This window comes from Sarcophilus harrisii, chromosome 2, assembly GCF_902635505.1.
Source record: "Sarcophilus harrisii chromosome 2, mSarHar1.11, whole genome shotgun sequence".
NCBI classification, from domain to species: domain Eukaryota; kingdom Metazoa; phylum Chordata; class Mammalia; order Dasyuromorphia; family Dasyuridae; genus Sarcophilus; species Sarcophilus harrisii.
The window spans coordinates 56,104,015-56,122,192 of NC_045427.1; the positions used below are offsets into that span (position 1 = coordinate 56,104,015).

Consider the following 18,178-nt stretch of genomic DNA (forward strand, 5'->3'; position numbering starts at 1 on the left):
GCTACCATTTTTTCCTCATAGATGACTATGTGCAAAATACTTTGAATATCTTAAAGCAGGGGTCCTCAAACTTTTTAAATAGGAGGCCAGTTCACTGTCCCTCAGACTGCTGGAGGGCCGGACTATAGTAAAAACAAAAACTTTGTTTTGTGGGCCTTTAAATAAAGAAACTTCATAGCCCTGGGTGAGGGGGAATAATCGTCCTTAAAGTTTTGTATAAATACTAGCTATTATGATGATATCCAAGAGCCCAAGCAGTAAAAAAACAACAACAACAAAAACTCCTTAAGAGGTAGACTCTCTCTCCTAGGTAAATAAGATTACCCATGTTCCTTTCCTTTGAAATCACTGTTTCAGGACAACTTGGGGCTCTACCAAGTACTGGTTTGATGACGTCTAAACTGACATAAGCCAGCTTAAATGGAGAAAGTGACTAGAATTCCTGGAAGAAAAATGATGTCAAATAAATCCCCTCTCAATCCTTTCAAAAAACAGCTTTCCTCCAAGGTAAAGAGAGCGAAGAGAGAAAAAGATAAGGAAGGAAGAAAAAAAATGAAGAAAAAAAAAATCATAATTTCCAAATCCCTTGTAAAAGAAAAATAGAACAAGATTATAAACCAAGAATTTATAGTCATTTCTTGGTGCCCAACTTAAAGAACATCTATTTCAGACTCCATGGAACCTGCAATCTGACAAGTGAAGATGATTCTGAGAAGTAACAAAACATAGAGTTCTAACCATAGCTAAGTCCATAAATTCACTGTCAGAAGCAAACAAGTTTCTACTCACTACAATTTAGCCAGTTCAGTAACAAAACTGCTTATAAACCAGGAAATCAAAGCAACCTGAACAAAGTATTAGAGCAGCAGTTCAGTGTTCAATTCAATTCCATTCAACTCAACAAAACACTGATAACTACTCACTATTGGTAGTACTGAGGGAGATACAAAGATAAGTAATAAGATTTATGGTTGATACTTACCTTAAAGAATATCTAGTCCAAGCATCTCATTTGATATAGAAGACAGACACTCAGAGGATTCCTGTCTCTTTCTGGAGATTATAACCTTTTTCACTTTCTTCAGGCCCTAATCCCACCTGTTTACTAAAGTCCACAAGCATTTATTAAGCTCCTATTATGTATCAGGCATTATGTAGGCATTTGGGACACAAAGAAAAGCAAAAGACAGTCCCTGCTCTCAAACTGTACAGCCAAAATATATACAGAATAAATTGGAGGTAATATCAGAGGGAAGGCACTAAGATAGAGAACTAGGAAAAGCTTCTTAAAAGGTGGGTCTTAAACTGAGGCTTTTAAAGGAAACCAGGATGTGGAGGTAAATAGGGAGAGTACCAGACTTGAAGGAAAGCCAATAGAATCAGGAGAAGAGGAATATAGAGATCAGTGTCACAAGATCTCAGAGTATGTGGAAGGAAGTAAAATGTAAGAATACAGGAAAGGCAGGACGGGGTAAGTTATAAAGGACTTTTAACAGTCAAAGCATCTTATATTTGATACTAAAGGGAACAGGGAAACTTAGAGGTTCCTAAATAATATCTGTGTGTGTGAGAGAGAAATTTGATCAGACTTATACTTTAAGGAAGATCATTCTGACAGCTCAATGGAAGATGGACTGAAATGAGGAGAGACCTGAGTACATATGAGATAGATTACAAAAGTAGAAATGGCAGGACTTGGCAGGAATACATGTAGGGGTAAGTATGGATGACTAGATGGACAGTGATACTTTGGCATCCTACCAGGATATTAGGAAGGATTTTAGTAAGAAGAAAGGGTTTGGGGAAAAGATAATGAGTTCAGTTTTGGCTATGCTGAATTTAAGATGTATGACATAAGACATCCAGTTTGAGACATCTTTCAGGCTAGGTGATGCAGTGGATAGAATGCTGGGTATGGACTCAAAAAGACTCCCCAGTTCAAATATAGCTTCTGACACTTGTTAGCAGGATAACTCTGGCCAAGTCATTTAATCCTATTTGCTTCAGTTACCTCACCTGTAAAATGGACTGGAGAAGGTAAACTACTTCAGTATCTTTGCCAAGAAAACCCCAAGAGGGGGTAATAAAAAGTCAGACACAACTGAAAAATTATTAAATAACAATGTCTCTTTGGGCAGCAAGATGGTGCAATGAACCTAGAGTCAAGGAGACCTGAATTCAAATCCGGCTTCCAACTCTTACTAACTGATCCTGGACAAGTCACTTAATCTTGTTTGCCTCAGTTTCCTTACCTGCAAAACAAGATGGAAAAGGAAATAGCAAACCACTCCATTATCTCTGCCCAGAAAATTCTAAATGGGGTCACCAAGAGTCACACGTGACTGAAACAACTGAACAACAAAGCTGTGTGACTCTGAGCAAGTCATTTAATTTCCATCTCAGTTTCCTCATCTGTAAAATAGAGATGATAATAATAGCACCTACTTTACAAGGTTATTGTTCAGTTCAAATGAAATAATATTTGTAAATCACTCAGCACAATGCTTAACAAAGAGCAAACACTATATAAATGTTAGCTCTATTTGCCATTATTTTGTCTAAAAGGCAGCTGGAGATATGAGACTGGACAAATAGGTCTGACATCACCTGCGTAAAGATGATAATTGAATCATGGGAGCTGATGAGATTACCAAAGCAAAATAGTACAGAAAGAAAAATAAGAGTCTGGGGAACACTCATGTTTAGCAACCATGACATAAAGATCCAGAAAAAGAAAACTGAGAAACAACAGTTGGGCAGGCAGGAAGTAAATCAGAGAGACAAATATTACAAAAACTTAAGAGATGATTCTTTTTCTTATTTTTCTTATTATAGCCATTGAATCAACAAACATTTATTGCTTACAGTGTATTTGTCAGGCACTCTACTAAGTGCTAAAGAAAAAGCAAAAAATACAGTTCCAGTGAGGGAAATAACATACAAAGTACTGTACATGTGGTATATATACAGTAAAGAGAAAATAATCTCAAAGGAAGGGCATTACGAAACTAACAGCTGTTTCCTTGATCCCACCTTCCTAGAAATCTAGTTCTTTCAATTATTCTCTTCTCTCTTTACCTCCAATCTTTCTCTTTCCACAGGCTTCTTACCATCTACCTACAAATAATATGCTCTACTATCCTTAAAAAACAAACAAAACTTGTTCCCTTGACCCTGCTAAACTCCTGAACTAATACTGCAAATATGCTTTATTGTATTAACAAACTTCAAGAACAAATAGAATCCTAGCCTCCACTTTTTCTGTTCTCCTCCACTAAAAAAAAATTTATGCATTGCTTTTTTTTTTTTTGCATGATAGACATTTCTCATAACAACACACACTCACACACACTCTGAACTTTTCCCTTTTACAAGTTATATAAAATCAACTGACAAAGTAACTATTTATCAGCAAGCAACATTTGACTCCTGCAAACAGCAATCTGACTGAGAACAGTAAATTTCAACATCTATATTTTGTATGGATAAGAGCAGTAATTACAATCAATTAGAATTCACATGCCTTCTATTGATATTACAGTCATTGGATATGCTGCTTTTTAAGGTTTGCTTTCTTCACTTCCCATGTTTCTCTGAATTCACATATTGTTTCTTACAGCATAATAACACTCTATTATCTACAGATCACAAATTTTTTTCAGTCATTCTCCGATCAATGAGTACCCACTTTGTTTCCAGTCTTTTGCTACCAAAAAAAGTGAAAAGTTTGGCACATATGGGAATTTTTTGCCACTGACCATGTTGGGGCATAGGATTGATATGAAAGGAATCTGGCTCCATTTTAGCATCACCTGCTCTTGAATTCCAGCTCCTATGCCTACCTATTTGCTGAGTGTGAAGAACCTGGTCATCAAACTGCATGAGGTCTTCCCCTGTCTCCGGGAAGTTTAGAACTGTCCAAATGCTAAACCCAGTGCTTCTTTCACGTTATTGGTCACCTCTTCTTTTTTAATGTTCTCCCTTTCCTTGACCTGCAACATTAAATTTTTTAGCTATTTTTCTATTCGTGTTATGACACCAACCATCGCACTGCTCATGCAATAATTTTACACTATAGGAAACTCATAAGGGCCCTCAATCTCCCATAATGGACACCATATATAAAGGTGTGTATGCTATGTATATACATATATATAAATACACACACGCCTACCCATACATACGTATACTATCTCTCTCTCAAAGTAGGCAAGACAAAAAAAAAATCCATGTCAAGTAAAAACTTCCTAGCTGTAGGTTTCTTGAACACACCTATATCTTCAACCTGATTAATGGAAACCACCTGAGCCGCATAGCTTCGGGAGAGACCATACACTCATTCTGCCCGGTTTTGCTGCCTCCAATGCAATGGGCTGTGTAGAAAGGTTTGGGCTCTGACATAGGAACATAATCTCAAATGTCAAGCTCGGTCCTATAGAAAAGCCGGCAGAAGCACTGCACTTGGACAGGTTACCTATAGGATAACCATAAAGTAGTACAGCCTTCACCCCAAAGTTATGCTTAGCAATGATTTTCACTGGTTCAGTTGTTTCAGCTTGTGTGACTCTCGGGACCCCATTTGGGGTTTCTTGGCAGAGCTACCCGAGGGGCTTGCCCGTTTGTTTCTCCATCCCGTTTTACGTATGAGGAAGTGAGGCAAATAGGATTAGGGTGACTCCTTCAGGGTCACCTGGGGCAACGTTTTAAGTCGGGTCTTCCCGAGTCCAGGCGGGGTGCTCTGCCCACTGCCCCAAGAGTAACGATACCGTGTCGGGGGAAACCTGTAGAAAAGAAACAGTCGGTCGTGGAACTGACGAGAAAGTGACTCGGTCTCAAAGGTGGATGAGCCCAGCACCGGACGAGCCGCCGGGACAGGGCGGATGCCCAAGCACCAGCTACAGAAAAGAGCGGCTGTGCAGCGGAAGGCTCGCTGGACGGGGGAGCGCGGGGGTCTCGTCCCAGCATCTCCCCGCTCCAGGGGGAGGTGTCACGTCCCAGGCTCCCCAAGCTCCAAGTTCGGGGGACCCGTCCTCCAGCGTACGCGCGGGGCGGGGCTGCCAAAAAGGGGAGGGAGAGGCTGGACGAAAAAAGGAGGCGGAGCACACAGCCGTCCGTTGAGTGGGGCGTTTGACAGGTCGGGGACACTGAGACCGGGGAAGGGACTGAGCCAAGTGGGGGGGGGGGGTCTGCACTCTTGCACTGCCGGCCTCGCTTCCCACGGGTTCTAAGGGAGGGGCTGGCTCTCCCCGACGTAGTGGGGGAGGGGCGGGGCCGGAGAGAAACGCCGGCCCCGCCCCTCTAGGGCCATGTAGACGGAGCGCGCACAACAGGTAGAGGAGGAGTGGGGGGAGGCAGCCATCCGCCGTCCACCGGGGCGGGAAGGAGCCCGTCTGGCTCCGGGAATGCCGGGTTCGGGCTCGCCTCGGCCTCGGCCCCCGCGAGGCTTAGTTCAGCCCGGCCCGGTCTGATTCGACCTTCCGTCCGGCCTGACCCGAGCTGCAGTCGGCGGACTCCGGGGCAACCGGCCCTCAGGCCGCCGGGGCCGGACCGTGCTCACCTCAAACCCCACAGTTTCCTCAACTCCTCGGCCGCTTCCGCGGAGGCTCCCGCCGCCGCCATCCTCTCGCATCAGCGTCATAGCGTCATAAAAGTGCGCGCCTGACGCTAAACCAATTCGCGGTCCCCCCCCATTGGGCGGGGTGGAGGGCGGGCTCTAGGATCGGCCCTTGCTCTCTAATAGGAGGAGAGACTACCAATCATCGCCGTGAGATGCTTTCTCGGGGTTTGTCAATCATTCTCCCAGGCCCTGTGATAGGCTAGCAGGTGAGACCGAGGCTATAAAAGACTGACAATCGGAGCCGAGGAGCGGAGTTGGGATGTAAATCATTTAGCAGTCGCATTATCTTTGGGAAGGGTTAGCGTCTGAACCGCGGTTTTAAATCCAGGGTACTTCGGACGTAAGGACACAGACCTATCTCCCACACCTGAAAATGCTCTCAGTCTCTCCCTCTCTGACCGCAGACCTCCTTGGCTTTCTTCTAAATTCTAACTAAAGTCCCATCTTCTTTTTTAAATAGTACTTTCTTTATTATTTTCAAAATACGTACAAAGATAATTTTCAACATTCACCCTTGGAGCACCTTGTATTCCAACTTTTTCTTCCTTCATCCTCTCTTCCCCCTTCCCCCAGACAGTAAATAATCCCATATAGGTTAAACACGTGCCATTCTTCTAAGCATATTTCCACATTTGTCATGCTGCACAAGAAAAATCAGATAAAAAAAAAGGAAAAATGAGAAAGGGGGGAAAGCAACCAAATAACAACAAAAGAAAAAAACGTGAAAATACTATAAAAAAAGGAAAAATGAGAAAGGGGAGAAAGCAACCAAATAACAACAAAAGAAAAAAACGTGAAAATACTATACTGCGACCCACGTTCAATCTCCATCGTCCTCTTTCCGGGCGCAGATGGCTCTCTTCGTCACAAGTCTATTGGAGTTGCCTTGAATCATCCCTCTGTTGAAAAGAGCCAACAACCAAGTTGATCAGCTCTTGATCTTGTTGTTGCTGTAGTTCTTGTTGTTCTCTTGGTTCTACTCACTTCACTTAGCATCAGTTCATGTAAGTCTTTCCAGGCTTTTCTGAAATCTTCCTGCTTAAAATCCCATCTTCTACAGAAAACTTTCCTTCTTCCCTCTTCCCTCTTCCTTCCAATGGGTCATCTTTTTAGTCATTTCCTATTTCTCCTATATGTAGTTTGTTTTGTGTATATTTGTTTGCATGTTGTCTTCCCTTTTACATGGTAAACTCCTTGAGGTTAGGGGCTGTCTTTTCCCTTGCTTTGTATGTATTTGGATGTATGTTGTTTTCCTTATTAGATTATAAGCTCCTTGAGGACAGGGGCTCTCTTTTTGTTTCACCAGTACTTAGGCAGAATGCTTGGCACATAGATATAGTAGGCATTTAATAAATATTCATGGATTGATATAATTAATATGATTACTAATATGTCATATTATTAATATATCATAAATTACATTTATTTACATTAATTGTATAATAATATAAAATAATATAATTGATGTAGAAAATCCAAATATGGGAGAATGCCGAAGACCAGCGGCAAGAGATCCACTAGTTTATTAAGTGACTCATTTTTCTGGCCCTGTCCTAAGCCCTGGCACAAAAACAAAGTAAGAGTCCTTGCCTTCAAGGCAAGAAGCAATGTGCACATATATATGTATATTACAGATTCAGGGTAACTTTGATGGGGAAAATAGCAAGTAACCTTGCAGAAAGAAGCCTGTGGTGGGCATGGAGAACAGTCTGCACAGGGGCAGAGAACACAGAGCAGGAAGACTATTTGCTGCAGTACACAGTTCAAAGAAAGGAACAATGAGCACAGAGAACAGAAATGAATTATCATGCATAAGAAATAGAAAGGCTGTTTGACTGCAATACACAATACAAGGAAAGGGACTGTATATTAAGTCCCTATATCCTCTAGTGATAAAGAGCTTTGAATGGACTGTATATTAAGTCTAGGAAGGGTAGGATACAGCAGGTGATAAAAGAGCTTTGAATGTTTAGTAGTGACTGAGTTTATATCTTAGCCTAAAAGTAATAGGAAGTCATTGGAATTTATTGAGTAGAGGAGCATCATTAGATGATTCAGGGAAATCATCTGGTGATTTGTTTGAAGAATTGATGAATCAAAAGGGAAATATTAATAATTAAGAGATTAGTAATGATGATAATAATTGTTAGCATTTAGGTGGTGCTTTGAGGTTTACAAAGTACTTTACATATGCTATTTCATTTGATCCTCTCCTAAACTCTGGGAGGTAGGTTCTATTACCTAGTTCCATTTTACAATTGAAGAAACTCAAGCAAAAAAAAAAAAAAAAAAAAAGCTAAGTGATTTGTCCAGAGTCTGATAAGTGTCTGAGGTCACATTTGAACTTGGGTCTTCTTGACTCCAGGTCCAAGGGACCACCTAGTTGCCTGCCCACTTGAAAAGACCAATCAGGAGGCTAGGCAAATGGAGGTTGGGCAAAATGAGGGCTTAATCTAAATTGTAATGCAGGAAGAACATTTAACAACTGATTGGATAGATGGGGGAAAAGAGGGAGAAGTGTAAAATGACAGATGTAAATCTGGGTACCACCAGTCTCCTACTTACCAGGCTCACAGCTTTAGTGATGAGAAGAACACTACCGGTTGGCTCTAGCTTTCTCCTCCTTCATTGGTTAGATTATAGCACACTTTCTATTTAAAATATCTTTGATTCCTCAGGAACAATTCACCTGACAGATCCAATCTGTTGTGAAATTTCATTGCTTCTAGGTTCACATAACTCCATAAACATACTCTTAAGCAGCCAACCCTCTGGTTTGCTATTGGTTTCCAGCTGCCCCCGGCCTGGACTATTGTAATATCCTTCCCTGCCTCATCTCACCCCTAATTCCACCTTCTACTTAGCTGCCAAATGATTTTCCTAATGTGCTAGTCTGATCATGTTACTGCCCTTTAAACTTTGTGGGCTCCCTATTATCTCAAGGACCAAATATAAAACCCTCCTTTAAAGGTGGCAAAGTGCATAGGGTGTTGGAATCAGGAAGATTCATCCTTTTTAGTTCAAATGTGGCCTTAGGCACTTACAAATTGGACAAGTCATTTAACCTTCTTTTGCCTCACTTTCATCTGTCAAATGAACGGAAGAAGGAAATAGCAAACCAGCTCCAGTATCTTTGCCAAGAAATGGAATAATGAAGAATCAGACATAACAGAACAAAAACAAAACCTACCTCCATCCCACCTTTCCAGCTTTCTTTCTGTTCCCTTTCACACAAACCTAAGACCCAGCTACCTACTTAATATTTGCTATATACAACACTCCTAATTCTGTCTTCTCACTGACTCCTTATGCCTAGAATGTTCCCCATATCCACCTCCTAGCTTTCCTGACTTCCTCTAAGACTTAAGCCAAATCCCACCTTTGTAGGAGTTAGTACATTTAGTACTTTTCCCCCTTGAAGTTACCTTCCATTTAAACATTACATCATCATGTATGTACATAATTATTTTGCATGTTGTCTTATTCTCATTATGATGTGAGGACAGGGACCATGCTTATTTACCTTTTTTGTATCCCTAGCGCTTAAAATGGTTATTGACCACCTTGCTACCCTCCACAGAAGTAAGAAAGTTTGGAGAGTGGGTTGGATTTGAAAGTAAAAGAAATAATTGAGTTCAGTTTGGGACATATTGAGTTTAAGCTGCCTATTTTCTGACATAATCATTTTTAAGTTGTGAATTACTGCTCCCACTCCTGTGAGAACAGTATTATCATTAGTCTTGGAGGTCCTGCCCGTCCTGCAGGGCACAGAACCAGAGTTCTGTAATGGGAACAGGACCTGTCAGTGACAAGGAATGGGAATTGTATTGTGACTATGTGATGGAAGGTCCTGTGAACCAGGGGTAGCTAAATTTCTCAGTGAACCCCTGAGGCTGATCCAAACAATACTTTGCCAGAGGATGATATCATTCCAGAGTGCAAAAGATTATTATGTAAGCTCAGGACACAGTCAGCTTACTGGGCTTTAGCTCTGGGAAACAGGGTATATCCAAACTATTTTACTAAGAGACCAGGAAGGACCCGTTTCACTTTTATGGGATGATCAAGAAGCAGTCAACAACTGCCTCCATGGGGGTGCACATACTGAGCATCCCTCTTTAAAAGCTTTCCTCTATTAATCCTATTAGTCAAGGACATTAGTTGAGATCAACTGGCCATTCCAGAGATCTTGGTTCTCCTTAAAACCATGAAAAGGAAGTTTCTTTTGGGAACCAGTTCTAGTTACCCAAACAGCCATTAACTTCATCACTTTTAGGCAAGTACCTTTGTCACTCGACCTCAATTACTTCCTCTGTTTTGGATTATATGACCTCTAAAGCAGGGTGTGCTTCTTAGCCTTTCTTTGTGTCATGGACTCTTTGACAATCACTGGCAAAGCACATAGACCACTTCTCAACATAATTGTTTTCAAATGCATAAATTAAAATACGTAAGTTTACAAAGGAATCCAATTACATTGAGATACAATTATCAAAATATATTTAAAAATAGATTCATGGACCCCAGATTAAGAATCCTCTGGGGCAGGGACTCTAACATTGACAGCATCAGTCCTGTGGTTCTTACATTGATGCAGCAGAATTAGCACCATCTTTGAATCTTTGCCTACCAAATAAGGAATTAGAGATTAAGCTAGATTGCTTCATCAAGCAGCCAGAAGGAAATAGAGCTTTATCTTTATCAGTGGGACCTTCTAGGGTAAAATCTTCCAAGATGCAGACAGGTTAGGGAATGCAAGTCAAGTCCTAAAAAGAAGAACCATGGTTAGGGAGCCCCTAACTAAAACTTTTCCCTAATGCTCCTGAGTTCCTGAACTCTCCAGGGCATGGAAAGGCTAACAGCGGCAGCTTCTATTTCTATAATATAAAGCACCATGAAAATTTTATATAGTTTCCAAAGCACTGTGAAGGGATGTCAGTCAACCCAATCAGTCAACAAGAATTTCTTTATTAAGCATTTATTAGGAGCCAGATAGAGTAGCAAGGTGGGGTAGTGGATAGAGCACTGGACTTGGAATCAGGAAGGCTCTTTATGAGTTCAAATCTGACCTCAAACATTAAGTAGCTGTGTGATCCTGGACAAGCCACTTAACCTCAGTTCCCTCATCTGTAAAACGAGATAGAGAAATAAATGACAAACTACTTCAAGTCCCTTTGCCAAGAAAATCCCAAATAGTGTCATAAAGAGTTGGATATGACTGAATACAGTGTGCCAAATACTCTGCTAAATTCTAGAAACTCCGATAAGTACCAAAAAACAGTCTGTGTCCTCAAGGAGTCTACATTCTAGTGCAGGAGACAAATGGAATAGATGAAGATAATTGTTTAAAAACTAGATTTTTATTTTCAAAATATGTGCAAAAATAGTTTTCAACATTCACCCTTGCAAAATCTTGTGTTCCAAATTTTTCTCCTTCCCTTCCTCTCATCTCCCTTCTCCAGACAACAAGTAATCCAATATAGGTTAAACTTCCATACATATTTCCACATTTATCATAATGCACAAGAAAAATCAGATCAAAAAAGAAAAAATGAGAAAGAAAAAATCAAACAAAAAACAAAAGGTGAAAATACTATGTTGTGATCCACATTCAGTCTCCATAGTCCTCCCTCCGGATGTAGATGGCTCTCTCCATTACAAGTCCTTTGGAACTGACCTGAATTATCTCACTGTTGAAAAGAGCCCATCAGAGTTGATCATCACATAATGTTGTTGCTGTGTACAATGTTCTCTTGGTTCTACTCACTTAGCATCAGTTCATGTAAGTCTCAATGAAGGTAATCTTAAAAGGGGGAAGGCATCAGTAGCTGTAGGGCCCAGGAAAGGTGGTCTACAGAAGAAGGATTCGAGCTGTGTCTAGGAGGTGTGGAGGAAAGGGGGCAGAATATTCAAAGTAAAGCCAGGAGCACCTGTTTAACAGCTGTTTATTCCTGTTTCACAGATGAAAAAGCAGAGGTTCAGAAAAGACTTTGTATCCTCCCAATGGTCACACAGGTAGGGAATGAGGGCTTGAACTGATGTCCTTCCCTCTTTCCAATATATCATCCTACTCTGCCCCCCCTCAGTTAATAGGTTGTACATGGAAAGCTTTGTGACTGACTCCTTCCCTCTCCCTCCCTAAGGATTGGGGGTTGGGGGTGGGGAAGGAGAGATAAAGATCAAATCAAATGAGATTGTGTGTGCAAAGTGCTATCAGAATTAAATAACTGTAGAAATACAAACTATTTTATTATTAAAGCAGGGATCTACAATCATATATACATGTACTATAATAATATAATATAAAAGTATGTCTTTTCTAAGAAGACACTTGACATGACAGCTTCCCAACCCTGGCTAAAAAGCTGGGAAAGTAAAAGAAGTACTTACACTCACTACAAGGACTTAGCTCCTCCTTTAATGGGAAGCTGCTTCCCCAATTACTCTCCATTCTTCTAACGCCTTGCTGATGCTCTGAAGGCGCCAGAGGATGAGAGAGCCAGTTGCCAAGGCTGAGTCCCCAAGGAATAGGAGCAATTTCTGGTCCTGTCTTCCACCCTTTTCTCTTTATTCCTGGGCCCCAGCTTTGTCTCTGGGAAGGAAAGGGATAATGCCCACAAAGCACTTAATCTCCTGGCCAGAAAGCAGTAAAGAGCAAATTAGGCCCCACTCCAGTTTATCCCCTGCAATAGGGAAAAGCTGGAGAAGAGCCATGTCAGGGATTTAGGAAGCAAAGTTGGGAAGGGAAAGTAGGTCACTGGAGTTTTGAAACCACCAACATCTGAGTGAGGAGGCTCCCCTACTTCCATTCGATACAAGACTCCCCAGGGGCTCTGTGGGTAGCTTGGAGTGGACCCACGCCGGATGGAAGAAGAATTCTGGCTAGTAATTGCAGCAACATCCTGGGCTGGTTTAATAGCTGTTGTAATAGCTCTTCAAAGTTTATAAGACACTTTACATCCATTATCTCATTTGCTCCTCACAACAGCTCTCTGAAGTAGAGATATTGCAAGTATATTATCCCCATGTTGTCAATGAGGGAACAGGAAGACAGAATTCAAATGTAGAGTCTGTTTTGATGCCAAAGTCCCACATTCTGTTCACTAGATCTTCAGCCTTGGAACAGATAGCAATAATCAGGGTGGGGCTCCCCTACCCAGAATCTCATCTCAATCCAAACCAATTTATTCCCTATCTCCATGCCTTCAGGGTAGGATTCTTTGCTTGAGAAGGTAAAGACATCAAGTTCACTGCTTTAGATATGATGGAAAGAGCACTGGTCTGAGAATGAGGTGAGGGGTTCAGACTGCCAACGGAGGAGGTTGGGTCACAACTAGTTGGATTCAGGCAGGCTGACATGATGTGTCACCATGATGACATGAGGAGGTCTCCAGGGTGCTGGGTCGTATTATTTTTTAGCAGTGGCATGCATAAAGATAACATTCATCAAATTTATGGCTGGAAGGAATAATAGCTGACACCCTGAGCAACAGGCAGAACCCAAAAAGACCTTGACCAATCTAGAGCAATGTGTGTGGGATTAATAGGATAAATTCAATATGGCCAAATGTAAAGCTTTACACTTGGGTACAATAAAATCAACTCTACTAATAAGAGTTGGCAGTTGCTCTGAACAAGATCTGATGTTTAAGTAGATTAGTATGCTAGTTCAATAACCATCAGCAATATGACATGAAACCCCAAACTCTCAGGCCATCTTGGCTTTAATAGGGATATCATTTCAAGGAACAGAGAACTGTTGCACAGATCCTTTGGAATATTGTGTTGAGTGCTGAATGTAAGGTTGAAGGACATTGGCAACCCTGGAGAGGATCCAGAGGTAACTAGAATGGTGAAGGCGCTTGTCATATGAGGACTGATTAAAGAAACTGGGCTGGAAAAGAGAAGGTTCAAGGAAAATGTACTAGCTGTCTATTCTCAAGTATTTGAAGGGATTTCATACAGAAGAGGAGTTAGAATGGTTCTGGTTGATCATAGACCAGAATTAGAGCAATGCATAGAAGTTACAAAGGAGCCAATTGAGATTAGACAAACTTCTTGACCTATTCAGTCCAAAAGTAGAATAGGCTACTTGTCTGCAGAGGTGGTGGGTTTCCCCTGACTTGGAAATGTTAAGGTAGAGCTTGGATGACAAGGTTATAGTGAGGATTTCTTTCATGTATGAGTTGGACTAAATTGATGGTCTCCAAAGTCAGAGAAGGGAATGATTCAAAGGGAAGGGTGGGAAAATAGGTCACAGTAGATGGTCAGTTGTGGGACATAGCTCAATGCCTGCCTTCACTCAACATTCTCCTTACCTGTGTCTTGCTTGCTACTGCCTATATATATATATTCCAACATTTACCTCATGCTGTCAGATTTGATTTTTTGACATGTATCCTTTAGAGGGTACACTCTCTAGTCTACAAGATTTTCATTTTAAAAGTGGGACAAAGTAAATTACAAAGGGTGAATGGCATGATTGGATTTTGTGGTCCATAAACAGAAGCCTTGTCATATTATCTTTTCCCCAAAACCCATCCCTCTCCTAAATGTCTCTCCTTATATATACACCATTCACCCAAGTTAGCAACCTTAGAGTCATCCTCACCTTCTCACTTTCACTTTCACTTACTCCACTTAGTGAAGCAGTTAACAAAGCTTGCCATTTTATTTTCAATGACATCTTTTACTTCTCTTCCTCTTCCCCCCCCCCAAAAAAAAACCCCACAGTATTTACTTAGCATTTTAGATATTCTTTTTTGCTTGGTATACTGATAATGAATTTTTTACATCTTTGTTTACAGTAACTTAAAATATTTTTTCATCTCTGGCTCCTTTGTATCTTTGTAGTCTTCTTACACTTTTCTCTCTTCTGCAATCTAGATAAATGAGTCTATTATTTTTTCTTCACACATGACACTTGATCTTCCAACTTCTTCTACCAGGAATGTTCTTCTTCCTCACATTTCCCTTCTACAGATATTCCCTTACATCTTAGCTCATACATCCCCATCTGCCAGAGACCTTTTTCCATGCTCACAGATCCTAGAGTTTTCCCCCCAGCTTTCCTTTTACCTACCATCTCCTCATTGTGTGTGTGTGTGTGTGTGTGTGTGTGTGTGTATGTATGTGTGTGTGTATATGTACACATCTTATATCTAGTTATTTACATGTCATCCACCCCATTAGAATGTGAGCTTCATAAGGGCAGAGATTATTTTTTGTATTCTTTGTATAATGTTTGGCATGATGCCTAGCACAAAATAAACAGTTAATAAATTTTTATTGATTAATTAGCAAGAAAAAAAGAAAGATATTTACGTGCTTGGCTAGCTACATTAATTAAGTTAACTGAATAATTAATTACTGGCAATTATTATTTATAAGTTTACCCTGTCCTCCAGGGACATGTGCAAAGAAATTCTTTTAGGGGCAGTTACATGGACTAGTGGATAGAGCACCAGCCCTGAAGTCAGGAGGACGTGAGTTTAAATCTGGTCTCAGATACTAACACTTCCTAGCTGTGTGACCCTGGGCAAGTCACTTAACCCCAATTGCCTCAACAACAACAAAAAAAAAGAAATTTCTTTTAGAAAAAAGGAAACATTCATTCACATTACACTCAAAAGCAAAAAGTCATTTAAAAATTGTTAGTAAATACAATTTATAAAATATATTGGTTATTTCATCTTAATCTTTAATATATATATGTATATATATATATATATATATATATATATATTTTTTTTTTTATTTTTTTTTTTTTTTTTTTTTTTTTTTTTGCTTAGAATCATACTCCCCATCTTCTCCTCCTTTGGTCCAACCTCAGAAGATGAGGTAGCTCTTCTCCTTGCCATTATAAATGGGCCCTTGAAAGCTTGCCCCTGCAATCATCAATCCTTGTTCTAATTTTCAACTTACCTGCTGGCTAGTTCCTTCCCCAGGAAGCATGCCAGCAGGCCCAGATCCATCGAGATCCCCTAAACTCCCCATCATTTGACTTTATTCTCAAACTATCATCTTATAGCTCTCCTCCTTTTCACAGACCTCCAAAAAAGCCTGACTCTGGCTTTGCCTTCTTACTTCTTGACTCCAAAATCCATGTTCCAGTTTGTATGAACTGATGAAAGTGAAATGAGCAAAACCAGAGGAATAATTCATACAATAACCATAATATTGTAAAGACAAATAACTTTAAAAGACTTTATTCTGCTCAGTGTAATGACTAATCATAATTCTAGACAATGCATCATGAATTATGATACGAATTGACTACAAGCAACCAATTGCCTAATCTTGTTGATTATAGCTCCTCAAGACTTGTCTCATTTGTCCCCTTCTTATCACTGGCTCAGGCAGCCAGCCCTTATCATCATCTTTTATGTGGTCTATTTCAGTAGTCTCACTGTATCCTTGAACCCAATCAATCCTATTTACAATCCATAGAGCTGCCAAAAGGGTATTCCTAATATTCAGGTCTTACTGTATCACTCCTTTGCTCAAGAAGGTAAGGGACAAATGGCATATGCTCTTCAGTGATAACCATACCAGGTAAGCAGGTAGAAAGAGCATCAGGTCTGGAATCAGGAAGATGAGTTAAAATATGGCCTCAGACACTAGTCACATAATCCTGGGCAAGTCACTTAACCTCTGTCTTAATCTCCTGAAGAAGGAAAAGGCAAATCTCTCTGATATCTTTGCCAAGAAAACCCCATGATCACCATTGAAGTGCTGATGTGATTGGAAGACACAATAAGTTTGACATGACTAATGACTGAACAACAAATACAAGACAAAGGTCCTCAGAGAGGGAAAAGGAAAGGAAAAAAGATCCCACATTTATGAAAAATATTTATTGTTGCCCTTTTTGTGACAGCAAAGACCTGGAAGCAAAATATGTGCCCATAAATTGGGGGGAAAGCCGAACAAATTATGGCATATGTAATTTTATTGCCCAGTAAGAAATTATGAATATGAAAAATTTAGAGAAACTTGGAAAGTCTCTAAGAATTGAGGCAGAGTGAAATAAGAACTAACATTTGAAATTAGACAATCAAATAAGAGGCTTTGGAGAAAAATCAATCTGAGGATATCTGAACCTGAACTTGTTACTTTTGCCACCAAAACTACCATTTTTCTAAACTTCCCCATTTCTGTCCAGGCTCCAGGGTTCATAACCTAGACATTATTCTGGAGTTCACACTCTTTCATCCCATCTATCCAGTTTACTGCCAGATCTTACCTTTACAACATCTCTCATGTCCAAATCCTTCATTGCACAACCACTCCCTCATTTCAGGTTTTCATCATCTCTTACTTAGATTATTGTAACAACCTTCTAATGGTTCTCCCTGTCTATCTTTCCCCATCACAGTCCATCTGCGGCCAAAGTACTTTCTTTAAGTGCAAATCTGACCTCATGATCCCCCTTCTCAATCAGCTCCACTATATTCTTGTTACTTCTGATACCAAATGTAAACTCCTTTATGGGAGTAAAGCCCTTTTCAACCTACCCCCCAGCCTATCTTGATACCCTCTTCTTCTTCCATATTCTACAATTTAATCAAATTGGCTGCCTCTGTTCTTCTCTCTCTCTCTCTCTCTCTCTCTCTCTCTCTCTCTCTCTCTGTCTCTCTGTCTCTCTCTTTCTTTCTCTCTTTCTCACACACACCTACAAATGAGGGGTACCTTTGCACTGGCCAGCATTCCATCTTTACTTCTGCCTCATAGAGTTGCAGTTCAAGCTTGATGCCTTTCCTGCTCCTCCTAACTAATTATTGCCCTTGCTCCCAAACTACCTTCTACTTAACTACTATTGCTAGTAAGCTCTGGTCCTCTCTCTCTCTCAGAACCAACCTAGCTTTGGAGCATTCTCTTCTTTAAGATTTGAGCTCCATGTGAGGGATAAGTGACTAGTGTCTTAGTCCTAATTAACCACTTAGCAAATTGATTTTTACAAAGAAATACTTGTTTACTTAATAATTAAAGCAAGAACAAAATTACAAACATTTCCTCCAGCACCTTGGACAGGTGTATTCTTTCCTGTACCTCTGGTCTTGGGGATGGGGGAGAAGATAGCATGGCGGAAGAATGGGTTCCTAACAGTTTAATTTCTACATATCTTTGGTCCAACTAAGTTCATGGCTAGATGGGGCACCTCTGCCAAACAAGTCCTCATCTCAGCTTGCAGTGGCCTGGATCCAGAAGGTCACTCCCTGCTCCTTGAAGTATCAATGAGAGGCTGGCTACAAAACTGAATCTGGATTCTGTGACTCACTCCCCTGACCTTTCAAAATTCCCAAGGTTGGAGACTCCACTCCCTTCCCCTAGAATGGAAAAAGAAAAAAGGCAAAGGCAAGGGGCTGAAGCCAGAGTCACATGGTATCAGTGGAGAGAAGTTCCCAAGACTTATTCCCTTCAGCAGTCCCATGAAAAAGTCAGAGAGGCAGCCAAAGCTGACCAGCCTTTCTGTAGATGTCCATAGCTGTAGCTACACAGCCAGTTCAAAACAAACTCCTTCCCATCACAAAAGGGTACCCAGGGGCCAAATACCAAGTG

At 40.6% G+C, this 18,178-nt stretch overlaps 1 protein-coding gene across 5 annotated transcripts in view; it reads right to left on the bottom strand.

Annotated features, from left to right (window-relative positions):
* Positions 1–5,901, bottom strand: part of PSKH1 (protein serine kinase H1) — a 65,048-nt gene extending 59,147 nt beyond the window's left edge. For 2 of the 5 annotated variants that reach the window (XM_031950240.1, XM_031950237.1), the window contains exon 1: positions 5,558–5,901. The gene's annotated coding sequence lies outside the window, so the exon portion shown is untranslated. Of the gene's footprint in view, positions 1–982; positions 1,100–3,842; positions 3,993–4,272; positions 4,782–5,557 lie in introns of those variants that run through there. The other 3 variants (XM_031950238.1, XM_003758429.4, XM_031950239.1) reach the window with 3 other exon arrangements.
* Positions 5,902–18,178: the final 12,277 nt, after the last annotated feature.